The sequence below is a fragment of the Lepidochelys olivacea genome (assembly GCF_965140295.1).
Source record: "Lepidochelys olivacea isolate rLepOli2 genome assembly, chromosome: 5".
NCBI classification, from domain to species: Eukaryota; Metazoa; Chordata; order Testudines; family Cheloniidae; genus Lepidochelys; species Lepidochelys olivacea.
In genome coordinates, this window is record NC_140415.1 from 95,476,509 (window position 1) to 95,492,667 (window position 16,159).

The 16,159-nt window shown below is 39.3% G+C and overlaps 2 long non-coding RNA genes across 3 annotated transcripts in view; both read right to left on the bottom strand.

Annotated features, from left to right (window-relative positions):
* Positions 1–4,396: 4,396 nt before the first annotated feature.
* LOC311521140 lies at positions 4,397–7,180 on the bottom strand. The gene is made up of 2 exons (XR_014711810.1): positions 6,857–7,180; positions 4,397–4,666 (listed from the first exon to the last, which is right to left on the bottom strand). It is a non-coding gene; the product is annotated as an uncharacterized lncRNA (long non-coding RNA).
* Positions 7,181–7,190: 10 nt separating this feature from the next.
* Positions 7,191–16,159, bottom strand: part of LOC311521141 — a 66,048-nt gene continuing 57,079 nt past the window's right edge. The window contains exons 2-4 of one of the 2 annotated variants that reach the window (XR_014711811.1): positions 14,295–14,500; positions 8,853–9,749; positions 7,191–7,566 (exon numbers count right to left, since the gene is read on the bottom strand). This is a non-coding gene — a long non-coding RNA (uncharacterized lncRNA). Of the gene's footprint in view, positions 7,567–8,852; positions 9,750–14,294; positions 15,114–16,159 lie in introns of those variants that run through there. The other variant, XR_014711812.1, reaches the window with a different exon arrangement.

Genomic DNA, 16,159 nt, shown 5'->3' on the forward strand with positions numbered 1-16,159 from the left:
TGCTGCAAAATGATTGGGGAAAGCACATCCTAGCCAAATCTTTACACACTAAGAAGATTCATTTAATCTCATTACTAGCAATAATTAGCACCCCTGCACATGGAACCTGAATTATCCTCTCACCCTCACAGGTAGTTCCTTGGAAGAAGGCTCAGGCAGTGTGGGCAACTTGCTCCATCACGGTCTTTTTTTTATGTTTTTAAAGAAATCAATTATTTCAGTCTCCAAGGCTTTAAACAGACTAACATCTTCCATGTGAAAATTCACTGAGAATAAAACATTGTTAAAAAAAAAAGTTTATACCTTCAGTAGAAGGCTTGTGTCCCTCCAACCAATAATTACATCTTCCTATATCATGACTGTCCCCATTGACACGGTATCTGATTACTAGAGACATTTTGCTACAAGTTTCACTATTGACCTGCTTAGGGAAATGTACTTGGCCTGACTGTGCTAATCAGCAGTTGTAAATGTACCACTCACTCGATGTAGTAGTGTTTCTAGAAAAGATAGTTTAGTGGCATAGGTGAGAAATCAGGGGGCCTGCTATATTTTAGAGGTTTTACTTGCAAGCAAACAAACAAACAAAAAGAATTTCAGCACAAGTAAAGAAATAGATATATAGCATACTGTAACCCTTTATTAAATGTATATGCTCTAGCCAAGCACATATTGATCTGCTTAAGCCTTGACCCAATTTTCAATGAAGACAATAAGAGTTTGACTTCAGTGGTAGTTGGAGCAGGACTTTAATTTTTTTTCAATTGCAAAAGAAAATATTTGGGGCCTGCAGTGAATAAAGATAAATTTCTGGTTTTATATTAACTGGAATTCATGTCACAACAAATTATCATGGGCCAGATCCTCAGCTGGTACAACTTCATATACTACCATTGACTTCAATGGAGCTATGCCAATATATGCCTCCTGAAGATCTGGACACTCATCTTTAACTAGGATTTCTTACCTCAAAATTGAGGACATTATTAGAATGACTGAAGAAAAGAAACAACAGATAAGCAAACATTAAGAAAACTAAGATACACGCTAGAAGGTCAGTCTTCAGTGATTAAGATGGTTATTTTAGCTTAATAACATTAATAAATCTTCATTTTTGTAAAAAGAGGGAATGTTTAATTTGTACAGTAGTTACACCTCTACGTCTGAACAGGACAAAATTGGTGATTCATTTATTAAGTTCTAATCAAACTTAGAGGACAAACCAGAGTTACAGAAATAAATGAGCTGACAATACACGTTTATCATGTTAAAAAGAAGCCTGACTTCCAGAACAATTTCAGTAATATACTTTTCCTATTCGTTTATTGTTATTCTACAGAATGCTTTAAAACAAATAGAAGTACCCATCTTTGCCTAGAGATACCGCTATGTGCTTAAAACAGGAGATAATTGTAATATCCCAAATACCATTTAAGGTAATCATTGAAAACATTAACTTTTTAATGATTAATTTATATTGCACTGTGCTGAAGTTATATTGCCACTATATAGCTTGCTGGGAAAAGAAAGGTATTTAATTATTTGTGTTCCCTCCGTACTTGGGATTTACTTCAATATTATTATTTCCAAAATACAAATGTCTAAAAGTGCTGTTTCTGGGAATGATATTGTAGAATGGGTAAAATATTGGGAATGACATACTAGTTACATATTAATAGATTGCAAGGTCATTTATTAACTGTACATCATCTGGGTGAAGTAACACATGACGGTGGCTCTGGAGCTATTATGGCATATAAGGAGATTAATATATTAGTTGTTCATGCCCAAAGGAAGTCCTCTTTACTCCATTTTAAGAATTGTTATATTACTCCCCAATATATGATTTGGGTTTTATGCTTGGTTTGGGGAATGACTTCAAAACAGGAATGTTTACATTTCATGATGTTTCAAAATTAGGCATTGTGTGCCTTGAGATGTATGGATGTTGGGCATGTAATTTTACAAGAAATAGGCAAAAGATATCTCAAAAATCTTAGGTCGTCATATTCACTGTCATTTTGTTTTCAGCAATATGTTTTATCAGTGTTTTATAACTTATTCTTTAATAATTTCTTTCCCTGTATAGTAATTCTTCCTTTTGTAAGTGCTGTCCTTACTTATTCCTTTAATAATTTAGTAAGCTGCCCACTAGATCTGGATAAATATTGATGAAAGTTGTCCATGAGTATTCTCTCAGAGTTATAAACAAATTAGATCTGAGTCCACACTCCTATTGTGTTTGCTTTCTATGTACCGTCAAACAAAAAGGCCTTGTCCTCATCGCAGTTACACCAATTTTACATGGGGATAATTTTATTGGCAATGGATTTAATGTACGTTAACATATAATGACAGGTTTAAGAGTAGCAGCCGTGTTAGTCTGTATTCGCAAAAAGAAAAGGAGTACTAGTGGCACCTTAGAGACCAACTAATTTATTTGAGCATAAGCTTTCGAGAGCTACAGCTCACTTCATCCGATGCATTCAGTGGAAAATACAGTGAGGAGATTTATATACACACAGAACATGAAAAAATGGGTGTTATCATACACATTGTAACCAGAGTGATCACTTAAGATGAGCTATTACCAGCAGGAGAGTGGGGGTGGGGGGGGGGAGAAAACCTTTTGTAGTGATAATCAAGGTGGGCCATTTCCAGCAGTTAACAGGAACGTCTGAGGAACGGTGGGGGGTGGGCAGGGGAATAAACATGGGGAAATAGTTTTACTTTGTGTAATGACTCATCCACTCCCAGTCTCTATTCAAGCCTAAGTTAATTGTATCCAGTCTGATAGTGTGGCTGATGTGATTAGTCCCTATGATGGTGTCCCCTGAATAGATATGTGGACACAGTTGGCAACGGGCTTTGTTGCAAGGATAGGTTCCTGGGTTAGCGGTTCTGTTGTGTGGTATGTGTTTGCTGGTGAGTATTTGCTTCAGGTTGGGGAGCTGTCTGTAGGCAAGGACTGGCCTGTCTCCCAAGATTTGTGAGAGTGATGGGTCGTCCTTCAGGATAGGTTCTAGATCCTTGATGATGCGTTGGAGGGGTTTTAGTTGGGGGCTGAAGGTGACGGCTAGTGGCGTTCTGTTATTTTCTTTGTTGGGCCTGTCCTGTAGTAGGTGACTTCTGGGAACTCTTCTGGCTCTGTCAGTCTGTTTCTTCACTTCAGCAGGTTGCTATTGTAGTTGTAGCTGTAGTTGCAACAAAGCCCGTTGCCAACTGTGCCCACATATCTATTCAGGGGACACCATCACAGGGCCTAATCACATCAGCCACACTATCAGAGGCTCGTTCACCTGCACATCCACCAATGTGATATATGCCATCATGTGCCAGCAATGCCCCTCTGCCATGTACATTGGTCAAACTGGACAGTCTCTACGTAAAAGAATAAATGGACACAAATCAGATGTCAAGAATTATAACATTCATAAACCAGCCGGAGAACACTTCAATCTCTCTGGTCACGCGATTACAGACCAAAAGGTTGCAATATTACAACAAAAAGACTTCAAAAACAGATTCCAATGAGAGATTGCTGAATTGGAATTAATTTGCAAACTGGATACAATTAACGTAGGCTTGAAGAGAGACTGGGAGTGGATGGGTCATTACACAAAGTAAAACTATTTCCCCATGTTTATTTCCCCCACCCCCCACCATTCCTCAGACGTTCCTGTTAACTGCTGGAAATGGCCCACCTTATCACTACAAAAGGTTTTCTTCCCCATTTCCCCCCACCCCCCGGCTCTCCTGCTGGTAATAGCTTATCTTAAGTGATCACTCTCCTTACAGTGTGTACGATAACACCCATTTTTTCATGTTCTGTGTGTATATAAATCTCCTCACTGTATTTTCCACTGAATGCATCCGATGAAGTGAGCTGTAGCTCTCGAAAGCTTATGCTCAAATAAATTGGTTAGTCTCTAAGGTGCCACTAGTACTCCTTTTCTTTTTGTTAACATATAATGTTCATATTTATATCTGCATGAGAGGAGAAAGAGGCACAAGATCAAAATTATCATACTTGGCGCACAAAGTTAGGAAGCTAAATAAAAGTCGCCTGATACTGACTGATGGTAGGGATTGAACCATGTGATCATCAGAGCAAAGATATCTACAGCTTGAGCTAAGGAGACAGGGACCTCACCCAAGAACTGTAAGAGACTCAGCTCCTCTATAAATCAGGGATATAGAGGGACATCCACTGAACACCCAAAATTTCCATTGAAGTCAATTGGAGATGCATTGACTCAGCACTACTGGAAACCAGACCATTTTTTTTTTGTATATAGGTTCCTAAATATAGATTTATGTGCCTAACTTTAGGCTCCTATTTTTCAAAATCTTAAACTAAGATTTATGGCACACAGGGAGATACAAGGCTGAAATGAACAGATAAAGTTAAAGTTTAATATTCAATGGGTTCCACGCAGGATTAACATTGCATCTAAAATTATGAATATTTGAAAGAGTCATCAAGTGAGGTTATTGAACGGAATATTCACAAAAACAGCAAATTGAAAGCAAAGAATGCAGAATATTTGTGGCAAGCAGATTTCAGACTTGTAATGGTACTGGAAACCTTGTGAAGACGTGTATCATTTTCCCAGTTGTATCATTCTTTTATACCACCTGCCATGCAGATGCTTTGAATAATCCCCTGTGAACACAAAAAGAGATGCTATTAACTTAAAGTTGATCACAGATTTGGAAGCAAAACATTGACTGAATGTGAAACTTTAAGATGCTTCCAGAGCTTTGTAATATATGATAGAAGAAGTTTGACAGGCAACTTAACCCTACAACTGTCAGGCCCCCAAACCAATGAAGTGGAAAACAAAAGTGCTCCCAAAAATATGTTTAGAATGATTCATTTCACTATTTCACTTTGAAATGAGGAACAAAAAATGGAAGCATTCCTATTTCCTATTGAAAGTAATCAGAGCTCCATATCCCTCTGTGTTTACATAAAGAGAGCTGTTTATTTAGAATCCTTGGTGATAAGGACACCACAAGCTCATAACTTATTATATATTCTCTTTTCATTTGGTCTTTTTTGGGGCGAGAATTATGTATATTTTATGATAACCCAAAATGACTTATACATAAAAAATACAGACTTTAAAGATAAAAAGGATTAGTAGCAGGTAATGCATTTTCCATGAGTGGCTATAGGGCTCTCAGTTCCAGAAAGTACAGGCTGCATACAAATGAATTGATAAAAGTCTGAAGCTGCGGATGGGTAGGAAGGCTCATGCTTTGCTGGAGATGATTCTTAAAGTTACAATAAATCAGACAGACAGTGTCGGCCTTTGAGGATAAACCTGTGATGGCTTGTTGTGCCTCTCTGAATCGCCTCAGAGGCCCAGGGACTAAAAAGTGCCTAGATGTCACATTAAATCTACCGGGAGGATGGAGCACTTCAAAGAGGAACGCAATCAGATCTGATGGAAAATACATTTTCTGAAAGCTACTGACAAAAAAGTAATCTTTGATGTGGATGTTGAATAACAATTGATATTGTCTTTCCTGACATTTTTCATTATTGCCGTCTTATACAGCCTACTTCATGTATTAAAGCAATATTAACTGTTTGACAGGGACAAATCCTCAAACTATCACATAAGCAATTGTTTCTGAATTGTCTTAGCCCACTGCCTGTAAAACCTGTCCCAATAACTGCTTTTAAATATGATGGTATACTTTTTTCCCTGACTAGCTAGACAGTGTCTGAGCCTTGGCATAATACAATGGAGTCTAGGGGATATTAAAAATGGTTAGGTGGTTATGAGGTGTCATTTGATTATAAGCAGAGGAGAGTAGTGTTTTTGAAGGTGACTTTTAATGCGAGAGGTCTATAAAAAGTTAGTCCTTATTATTCCCAATGTACAATACACATTTATATCAAGTATACATACTCAAATTTCAGATCTGCTGCAATTCTTGTAGCTTAGAGGAAGAAACGAGAAATGTACAGGAGGAAGGAAATGCAAGGATATAAAGCAATGTGTGGCTATACAAAATGTTAGAAAAGATACTGTAGTTAAATCCCTCAGTTGTTACTGGAAAGAAATTCAAGCTGTTCTCGGAGCCACATGTCATTCTAAAGGACTGAATCCCTTCTGGGGTTTGATGTCTTAACCTTCTATTGTAAACATGTGCAGTTTCATCAGAGATATTTATAAATCCCAAATCCCTAATTTTCAGATGACCTTGAGCTACTGAGTGAATCTGAGAAAATACATCTGGAGTTCTAATCAGTTTTAGTATAAAGGGGTTAACTGCATTAGCACCAGTAAAAGGCACATGTACAGAAAACCCAACTATGAGAGAAAATTACAAAACTGACATAATCAACTGCTCTCAAGCTCTCAAAAGTTATCATCATTTATGTTTTGCTATATAACAGAGTGATGTTGTGAATGTCCCAGTTTGCTTCTGATTCCCTTGACAGTATTTTCCTGGTCTTGAAATTTTCACACTCCTCTAAGTTTGGTTTAATTATCTTTTATTTTTTCCCCCACTACATATTTTTCTATGATTCCCTTTTTTGTTCCTAACGCATTTCTCGTTTTTATGAAAGAGTCCCCCAGTGTGGTGTTCTATAGGTCCATTCTTGAGGGGAAAAATGTTTAACTCAGTGTATTTAACCTATGGTAATAAACTCCATATAGTTTATTTTGTAGAATTCATACCATAATTGTGAGATTCTCTCACACTGGAATCAATAAGCCGCATAGTTGTCGAGCATCACAATACTGTAATACTATATTAAATATTTGTAATAACAAGCATGAGAATTAGACACTGAGCACTCTAACATATATTTCTCCGGTATATGAAAACAGACCTGTCTTGCCCTGCAAAAGGTAACAATGAGAGAGCCGACATTTTGCCTCTCTTTGCATCATCCTTTGTCATGCTTGTGCTTTCAGACACACATGTAGTATAGGTAGTAATAGCTGTCCCCACAAGGCGGAGGATTAGCTGCACTGCTCACTAGTGTGCGCGACAAGCCAGGCTGACTCCCATCCCGTGCTGAACTGTCAAATTCTTTCAAGGACCTGAGGTTCAAACACGATTCCTTTCCACCCAGAAGGGAGCTGCTGTCCTTCTCATCAAGTAGAGACAATGAAAACCTCTTCTCTTAGCTGATTTGTAAGTGATAAATGAATCTACCAAAAGAAAAGAAAAAGAAAAAGAAAAAAGAAGAAAAAGCCATCAGCAACATCCTCAGCAGTTTGTTCCTTATCATCTCTCAACCCCAACTGTTGCTTTAATATTTCAGAGTTGGCTCAGTCTAAAGTTCACACTGTCCCTTCTAGCACTCCAAATCCGTGACACTTCAAACCCAGGGCTACCAGAAGGGATTGCTCCTCTTTCATGCTCTCCACTGTTTTGTCCCTGATGGGAACTCATTCACTCCCTGGTTTCCTAACACCTTCTTTCTGAGTTATTGAAATGAAGCTGCCTGACCAGCTGAATCTTCTTTGAAGCCTGGGAACATTTCAGATGTCAAGTTGTGAGATTTCCTCTCTTTATTTTAGCCACTGCCAGGGCCTGTAAAAAAAAAAAAAAATCTATGAACTACTAAGCATTAAAACCCTATACACAGCAAACTCCTGGCACTGATTTTACTATCCTACAGTAAATGGGAGATGGGAAAACCACAGAAATTATCATAATGTGCCCTTTGTGGAAATATTAGAAAGATGATTGGTGTTGGGGGAGAGGAAAATGAAGGTCCATTAGCCAGCGAAAGATGTGTGAAAAGCTTTCAGTTCTGGTTTTATATTCACTGAGGTCAAATTAACAATCCTCTCCCCTGCACTCACACACATACGCTTTGGGCTCGATCCTGCACAGCACAGATGCAGAGTGCTAAGCACAGAAGTGCAAAATAAAAAGTGCTGAGCAGGTCAGTGAGTACAAAGGAACATGATCCTGCGCTAATGAGAGCACTGTAGTTGTGGTGACCAAATTACTCCTGCCTAGTAGCAGAATAAGGCCAAAGACAGCAGTGCATAGCTCAATACCTCATTAGGGCGGCAGTGATAGGGATTAAATCTATGTCTCCTTAGACACCCCTGTTCTCCACCAGCCTGATCCTTTTTGCTCTGCTTTTCTTGCGTTTCAGAGAGTAGGCACAATATGAGTTTGACTTACTTGGGCTCAGAAAGAAGGGGCCAAGCCTAGTGCTTGATTTTATTTGTGCTTCCTCATCGCCTTTGCTCACACATAACCTTTCACTCCCTATGCACATTGCACAAGGGCTTACAGAATCACAGATTTTATGAACATGCCCAGGAGGGGATGGATTGAGACTATTGCATTGCATCTATGCACAATTCCTGGTAAAAGCAACAGTCAAGAAATTGTTATCACAAGTGCCTTCAGCTGAAATGGAAGATTTAGCAGATGAAGTGTGGTATACAGAGTTTTTGTACCTTTGCTAAACATGGCCCTTTTCTCCCAGCTGCTGCCAAAAAGGATACTTGACTGGAAATTCTCTGCATAAAAAACCTCTCTGATTTGCAACAAACCTATATTTACTACTTCTTAGATGTGTCCAATAACCGATATATTCCCATTCAGATTACTCCTGTAATATAACCTTACATTTAGACAGCAATACATATCTGGACTTTGTCTGGGGTGGACATTTCAGATCTTACATTATAGGAAACTCTGCATTTCCCTTTTATTTTTGAAACAAGGTATTACTTGCTATACTATTCTATGGGATTTAGAGGAGTTTTTGAGCACAGTGAATTTTCTTTCTAGTGGTTAGACCACAAACTTGTAAATCAGGACTCATGAGTTTTGTTGCCAGTTCAATCACTCACCTGTTCTGTGACCATGAGCAAGTCATATTCTGCCTTATTCACTTCCTTACAACATTTATATAATAATAGTTGCCTGGCTGTTTCGTGAGGCCCAGTTCATGTTTTCCAAGCTTCTCCGATGTATAGAGCATAACTGCAAAGTTCATTAGCACTTTCTTAATGCAACTAGTATAAATCAAAATTGAACGAGCAATTGATCTGAGGAAAAGTCAAATTTGAATAACATGTTACTGTAGAAGGGCTAAAGTCTCATCCCATAGAAATCAATGTGAATTTTGTAATTCAATGGGCCTAGAATTTGGCTTTGAATGCATAAATTACTATTCCTCATTCTTACATCCCTCCCGTCCTTATAAACATTCATCATTTACCTATATTGTCGTTGTTCACATTTTCCCAAGGTTTGTGATGTGCTACCTGCTGCCTCATGGGTGTAAAAGTGTAAAACCCAATAAATAACACAAAGAGATATTTAGACTGTAAGGGGCCATCTCTGTTATAGGTTTGTCCAGGGCCTAGCACAATGGGCTGGGCCTCTAGAGACTACCATAATACAAATAAATAAATAGCAAAAAGTGACATATCCTTTAATGTATCCTATGGGAGTTAGGAAGACAAGAAAACTCGACATTAACGATACATTCTAAGGTGTGGTTTTTTTTCTCCCCCAGGGGTTTTCTACAGGAGATCATTTGCCCCACATGCCCTTACCTCCTAACTGATATCCCAGAACAACTTCCCTGCTGGCTAAGAAAGTCTCCATGGGACTCCCTTTGTAGTTCTTCAGTACCATCCTTGAATCAGCCATAGAAATTGCTACACAGTGATACAGGATGCGCTTCACTGTCCCTTTCTGCCGGGAAAGCTGAGGCTTTTGCATTCACAGCACCTCCCAGCCTGAGGAACATAAGACCCAGTTTCAATTTTTCAATTCAGTTTCATGTAAATGGCTGTGTTACCCTGTAATTAATTCACTACTAATTACACAATTACTCTCATTTATAGTATCAGTTTAAAAAATGAATTGATGTTAGCCCATTCTAATTTGCAAAATAAATTAAGCAAATTGTTACTTGATTTTAAATCAAGTAAATCAGCTGCTTGGTTCATTTTCCCTGAGTAATTTTGTAATAGTTTATAATGTTACTGAATGTTGCTTACATATGCACAACCAGTATAATTCTCTGTAGTATCATTCTAATGACATGAGGGAAGTTTTAGGCTTGGGATGTCCGTGCCTAAGGTTATGTGCCCTTTTGCTTCTCCTGGACTCCTGTTTAAACTGCCCATTTTGGGCTTGCTCATTATGAAGATTTATACCATCATCTAGTGGAACTCTCGTAAAACTACAACCCGTTAATTCTCTCAACTAGTATGCTCTTTGCATGCAGCCAGAGATGGAAAGAATAGGCAATGAGGTCCTTGCATTCAGGTTACTAAAAATAGGAGGATTTTTGACATCTACCAGAGCAGAAGAATTTGCCATAACCTCTGTAATTAAAATCTTGTTCAATATTTGCCTAATGTCACATTAAATCTATGTAATGCTGCTGCTTGTCTCCCCGCTCCCACCTCCTAATACTATTTTTCAGGATCTAGAAACATGACTACAGCATCAGCAGCTAACCGGTGTTATAAGCAGAGGAAATTATTGGTTAGCAAAGCAAAGGGTGGACAAGGGAATAGAAATGTATCCTAGGTACTCTACCCTGGACAACAAACAAAGCCTGAATAAAAAGGATTTCATCCTTATTTTTCATCACAGTATGAGGGGCACCTTGCATTCTCTCCCCAGCTGCCTACAGTTACAGCACCTGCATGCCTTTACCACGCATGGAAATATTATTGTGTCGCACTGCCAGTTTCAGGCTATTACTCCCACGATGATTAACTATGCTGCCAAACTGTCTGAAAGATCCTCCCTTTAGTTGTTCCAACCCCTCCATTCACACCTCTCTTAATAAACTTTCTCTTCTTAATCCAAATGGGCTGGGGGAACCAGCTGCAGTATCACAACATATTGGGTCACCCAATGGAGCTTCAGAAATCTGACTAATGAATCAGCAGAATGACCATACAATACTTTGATCACCCAGATGCAGTTGATCAAGGGACTGGATCAGAGATAGCATGACGTTGCTTGAACAAATCAATCAAGAGAGGTATTTTCAGGTCAGAGTCCACCCATTACTCACATAGCTATTCCTCTCAACATTTCTGCATCTACTTCTGATGTTGAAATTTGATGCACACCAGTGTCCCAACCAGTGCAAGCTGGGAAAAGTGTAAACCATGCACCATCCATTAAAAATGCTCATAAATTGCACAGAATAATGCCCACAGCAATATTTCCCATAATGCCATGCACATGCAACTTTCAGCTGCATGTCAGACTGCCAGGACCAAGAGGAGCATGAGCAACAACAAGAAGGAAGAAGTGTAATGTCATCTAACGTATCTATCCCAATGCCCATGTCAAGTGTGTTCTTGCTATCTCCAGTTCATGAAAAATAAATAGTGCATGGATAACAGATCCACCCAGACTCATCTACCCAGGGGTCCCAATATGTTATTGCCACTACCTAAAGGTCAGAACCTCATGTGTTGGTTCTCTGGTATATGGCCGCCTAGCAACTGATGGCTTCTTTATAAACCTCTTTTCCCTTTCTGCCATGTTTTGCACAGCTTTTATAGCAGCACTTGGACCTTCTCCCTGAGACTGTTTGGTCCTGCTGAGTCCATCCTAACATTAACCAACGCATGCTGTTTTGAGCACTTTTCTGGGGAGTACCAATCATGTACCTGCCTTTGTGGGCTACTTTGTGAACCATGTTTACACTTACATGCTTGTCTGTGCCCAAATGGATGATGGCCCCACTAATTTTAAGTGTGTAACTATGCCCCTTCCCCAATGCCCAGAATATAAATTTGGCAACATATAAAAGGCAATGTAAAAAAAAGGTAATGTCTTATAATAATCATCCTAAAATAACATGAACTGCAGAGATGTACTGTTGCTGCTTCATCTATCTGAAGCATGCACAGTCCATATTCATAGTTAATTTAGTCTGTTTTTAAATCATAGCAACCTTAACAACAACGAAAAGGCGTGACCTGTCTTTCCTGGAAGAGCCTAGTCACATTCCTCTCTCAAGTTCTCCATGTGACAGAGCAGCGCTACAATTAAAGCACAATAATTTGCTTGTTATTCAAGTCAGGCATTAGTCCTAGTAATGGGGTGCTTGGTGGAGAGATGGATTTCATTGTTAGGAGCTAAGCACAGGATTAACTGAATTCTCCATGGAGAAATCTTGATTTGTTCAAGGTCTTTCATGTTTTCTACAGAGAAGGGATTATGTCTACTTAAAGAGGGGGCTTGCTTAAAAAGCTACAAAGTATAAGAAAAGGATTTAGGGCAGTCGGGCTGCGGTTAAGTAGCTGAGGGGTAGAGGGAGTTTTAGAGCAGAAGATTATTTAAAGCCATAAAGTTCAAAAAATAATTGGTTTAGCACTACTGGGTCAATGCAGGGTAACATGCTGGAAAGGCAGTTAAGCATAAGCTAATATTCATTTTACTTTGGCTAATTATTGCAAGGCTTCAGAGTAAAGGGTGAAAGAAGAAATGTTCTAGCTCTTTCCTTTGGGGTTCAATCACATAGTATATTTTCTATGCTCTTTTGTCTTTTTTTATATATACTTGTTGTGACATATATTATCAGACAAATGCAAGCATCGCAAAGGGCTTTTTTTTAAAGCTCTGACATTGTTCATTTAATGAGGCCAGGAAGTAGACCGTTAAATGTCTCTCTAAGAGTTATGGAATATATGGTCCCTGTGTAGCCACACTTCTCACCCCCAACCCTTTTTTCTTTCCCTTTTTCAAAAAAATTCTGGTGATATAATTAGCTGAATTTGACTCGGAGCAGGTTCCTGTGATCATCGTGTCTATGATAGATCTAAGTCGAGGCACTCTTCAATCCTGATGTAAACAAGAGACTTTCATTCTGTGATACAGAGCTCCCTCCATTCACTCCATAATTAACTAGATGACAATGTTGAATATTGGCAGAAACTTCATGGGGTTTTTTCCCCCTGCCACACGATGCAGTTTCACAGTACAGAAAATAGAATGGTCTCGAGGGAAAACTGTACAGTGTATTTGAAAGAACCACCAGGGACTCCCACCTTACACACACACACACTGGATTCATAGCCAAAGTCCTAGGAAAATGGGAGCAAATCTTCTCACAACATATGGAATGACATGTAGATTGCGAGTGGATTTCTCCAAGAAAAATAGTTTGCTCCTAATGGAGATTGTGATTTAGTGGACATAAATGTAACCTGGTGAGATACTTCCTATAATTGGAATGTCAGTACAGATGATTACAATCTATATAGGACAGACAGAAAGAAAGAAATGGCGGAGGGATGGCGTGATATATATAAAATAGTTCTGAAACAGTCAAATTGTACTGCAGTGCAACAGTGAAAGACTGGTGGGAGAGAGCATTTGTTAATGAAATGTGCTGATGGCAGTAAATTAGGCACTGTGAACACTAGCACAGAGAAAGAAACAATAGAAAAGCACCAAGAGAGATTGGAAACACGGACAGAAAAAGTAAAATATTATTCAACTTGGAATAATATATTTGGGGGGAAATGTTCAGAAATACATTCAGTCAGAGGGAGAAAGCACGGCGAGTAGCAATGCTGAAGGAAACCTAGAGGTGATGATGGACATACTAGATATGAGTTTGCAGTGTGATAGAGCAGCTAAATAAGGAAAATTAGGGCTAAAGTATCATGTAAAAGAGCTAGGATATAATAGTCTTTCCTTTGTGCAACTCTGCTGTGACCATACCTGGCATATTGTGTTCAGGTCTGGGTCCATCAATACCAGAAAGATATTAAGAAATTGGAGGGAGTTTAGAGAAGAGCAACAACAACAACAAAAAGTTTAGGGGTCCAGAGGTGAATAATGAGGCAAGATTAAAAGAGCTAAATACTCCATGAGTAGCTTTGGCTGTGACGATTAAGTGTGCGGTAGGGAGACATAATAACAGACTGCAAATATCTGAAGGATGTAAAAAAAGAGGGAGAAGAAATTAGCAGAGTCGTGCACGAGGTATAACTAGGAGTACCGAGATAGAACCGAGAACAAATTTAGATTGAATACTAGGAAAAACATTCTGAACATGAAATTGATTAGGCTGTGAAATAGTCTCCCAAAGGAAGCAATGCAAACTTTATCACTTGGGACAACTAAAGTCAGATAGGACAAAGCATTAGTAAATATATATTAGCAAAACACTGTGCATAGGTGGAAGGATGGACTAAATCACCATTTCTAATATCTACAATATAAACCTATGTACTGTATTTAGCAATTCCTTACTCCACCAGCTTAATTTAATTTAAAATACCTGTGGAAACCCCTACCTGCCCTGTACATGTTCTGCATAGTCATCTGAAAGTTGTCCCGCAGCTTGGAGATGAGTAGGATTCTTCCAAATGAAAGATGTTGATTCTGGTTCTCAGCTGGATCCAATTCCAGTTGCAGCCAATAGGAGTCTTTTCATTTACTGCAATTGGATCAGGCCCTCTGTGGATTTTCCCATACACTATTTCAATTCTGCTTTACCTGGCTTAGAGGAAATGGGTCTTGTGGTTAGAGTGAGTACCTGGTAGACTAGAACCTGTGACAGTGGAAGTAATGGGATCCTGATGCTTCCACATCACCACTAGGAGCCCAGGCCAGGTTTCTACTGGAGACCCTGTGAAGCTAGACACTGCAGAAAGTATCACCAGGCAGGCCCTGAGTGGCAACCCCCTGCAACTCACTGATTGGTCCATGCCAGTACATAAACCAGAAGCCATTAAGGGAGCTGTCTGAGCAATGATGTAGACTACGTGCTTGCTTCTGATCCAGATCTTGCCTTCCTGTGAACCTTGCACTCCATCTCCTGACCCCAGTATGTCCCCAACTCTGCTACTTGCCTCCATTACTTGCCTCCGCTCTGTAACCTGGTGCCTGATCCTGACTTCCTGGTATTCTATCCCGGCTCATTCCCAACTCTGCTACTATCTTCTGCCTGTAACTCAGTGCCAGACCCTGACTTCCTAGTACACTGACTCAGCTCAGCCTTGACGTCGCTAAATATCTCCTGACCTCATCTTGATAACTGACCAGTTCACACCAGCTGCCTATGTCCCGGCCCCGACAGCTGGGTTCTATTCCTCTGTGCCACGTACTTCCTCTATGACTTTGGGGAAGTCACTTGTCCTCTTTTTTGCTTCAATCTACTCTTCTATGATAAATTAAATGTCAAATATTCATGGGGGAATGTGAAGCTTAATTTATTAACCTTTGTAAACATGCTTTATCATCTTTGGGTAAAAGGTGCTATGTAAATTCAAAGTATTGTTTTTGTCTTACAAGATTCATGCTACTGCGGGGGGGGGGTGGAAGAGTTTATTTGCATAAAAGATGATTTATCTACTTTGTGGCTTCTCAGGTTCCCTGGAACTTTGCAAGACATTACATGTAAATGTTTCTGCCTTTGAAGAATTTCCTTCAGATCCAGAAGAAGAGGGACATTCTTTAAAACTCAATTGCTTCCCCCACCCCCACACACACCAAAATCCTGGAATGAGGTGAGAACAAACAGGTTTCATTACACCCATCAGCTTTGTCCATCTCAAGGGTTCTCTGGAATTAGGGTTTATGCTGATAACAAGTTCACTGAGACTACTCACTCACTATAATCAAAGATGACAGAATCTGACCCAATGTTTCTGATGTAAACAAATGATTCTTTCCAACCAGATTAGGATCACCTGTGAACATTTGATGATGCTTTCTAATTTCCCACCTTGACAGCCTTTCACAATGATTCTCCATTACTGCCTTATCCCCACCTCCTCACCAGCATGCACCTGCTTCACATCTATACCCACAGCAATATTAGAAGTGCCAGTGAATTGTCACTACAGGCACAGGGATGTAGAAACACTGGGCTGAGCCAAAATTCACAGTTCTCAAACCAGGCATCAAGTTTTCATAGCCTGATTCTTGTTCGTGCAGAGATGATATAGCATGATGGACTGTGATCAAGCAAAACCATCCACAAAAGTGATGACTTACAACTGCGCACTGTCAGAAGACAGGATACCGGGCTAAACGGATCATTGGTCTGATCCAATATGGCCATTCTTATGTTCTTAGCCACTTCGATGGTTCAGTAGTTTTATGATAAACTTAAAGCTTGAAAATGTTCATATTATTATTGCTCATTTTGTTCCTT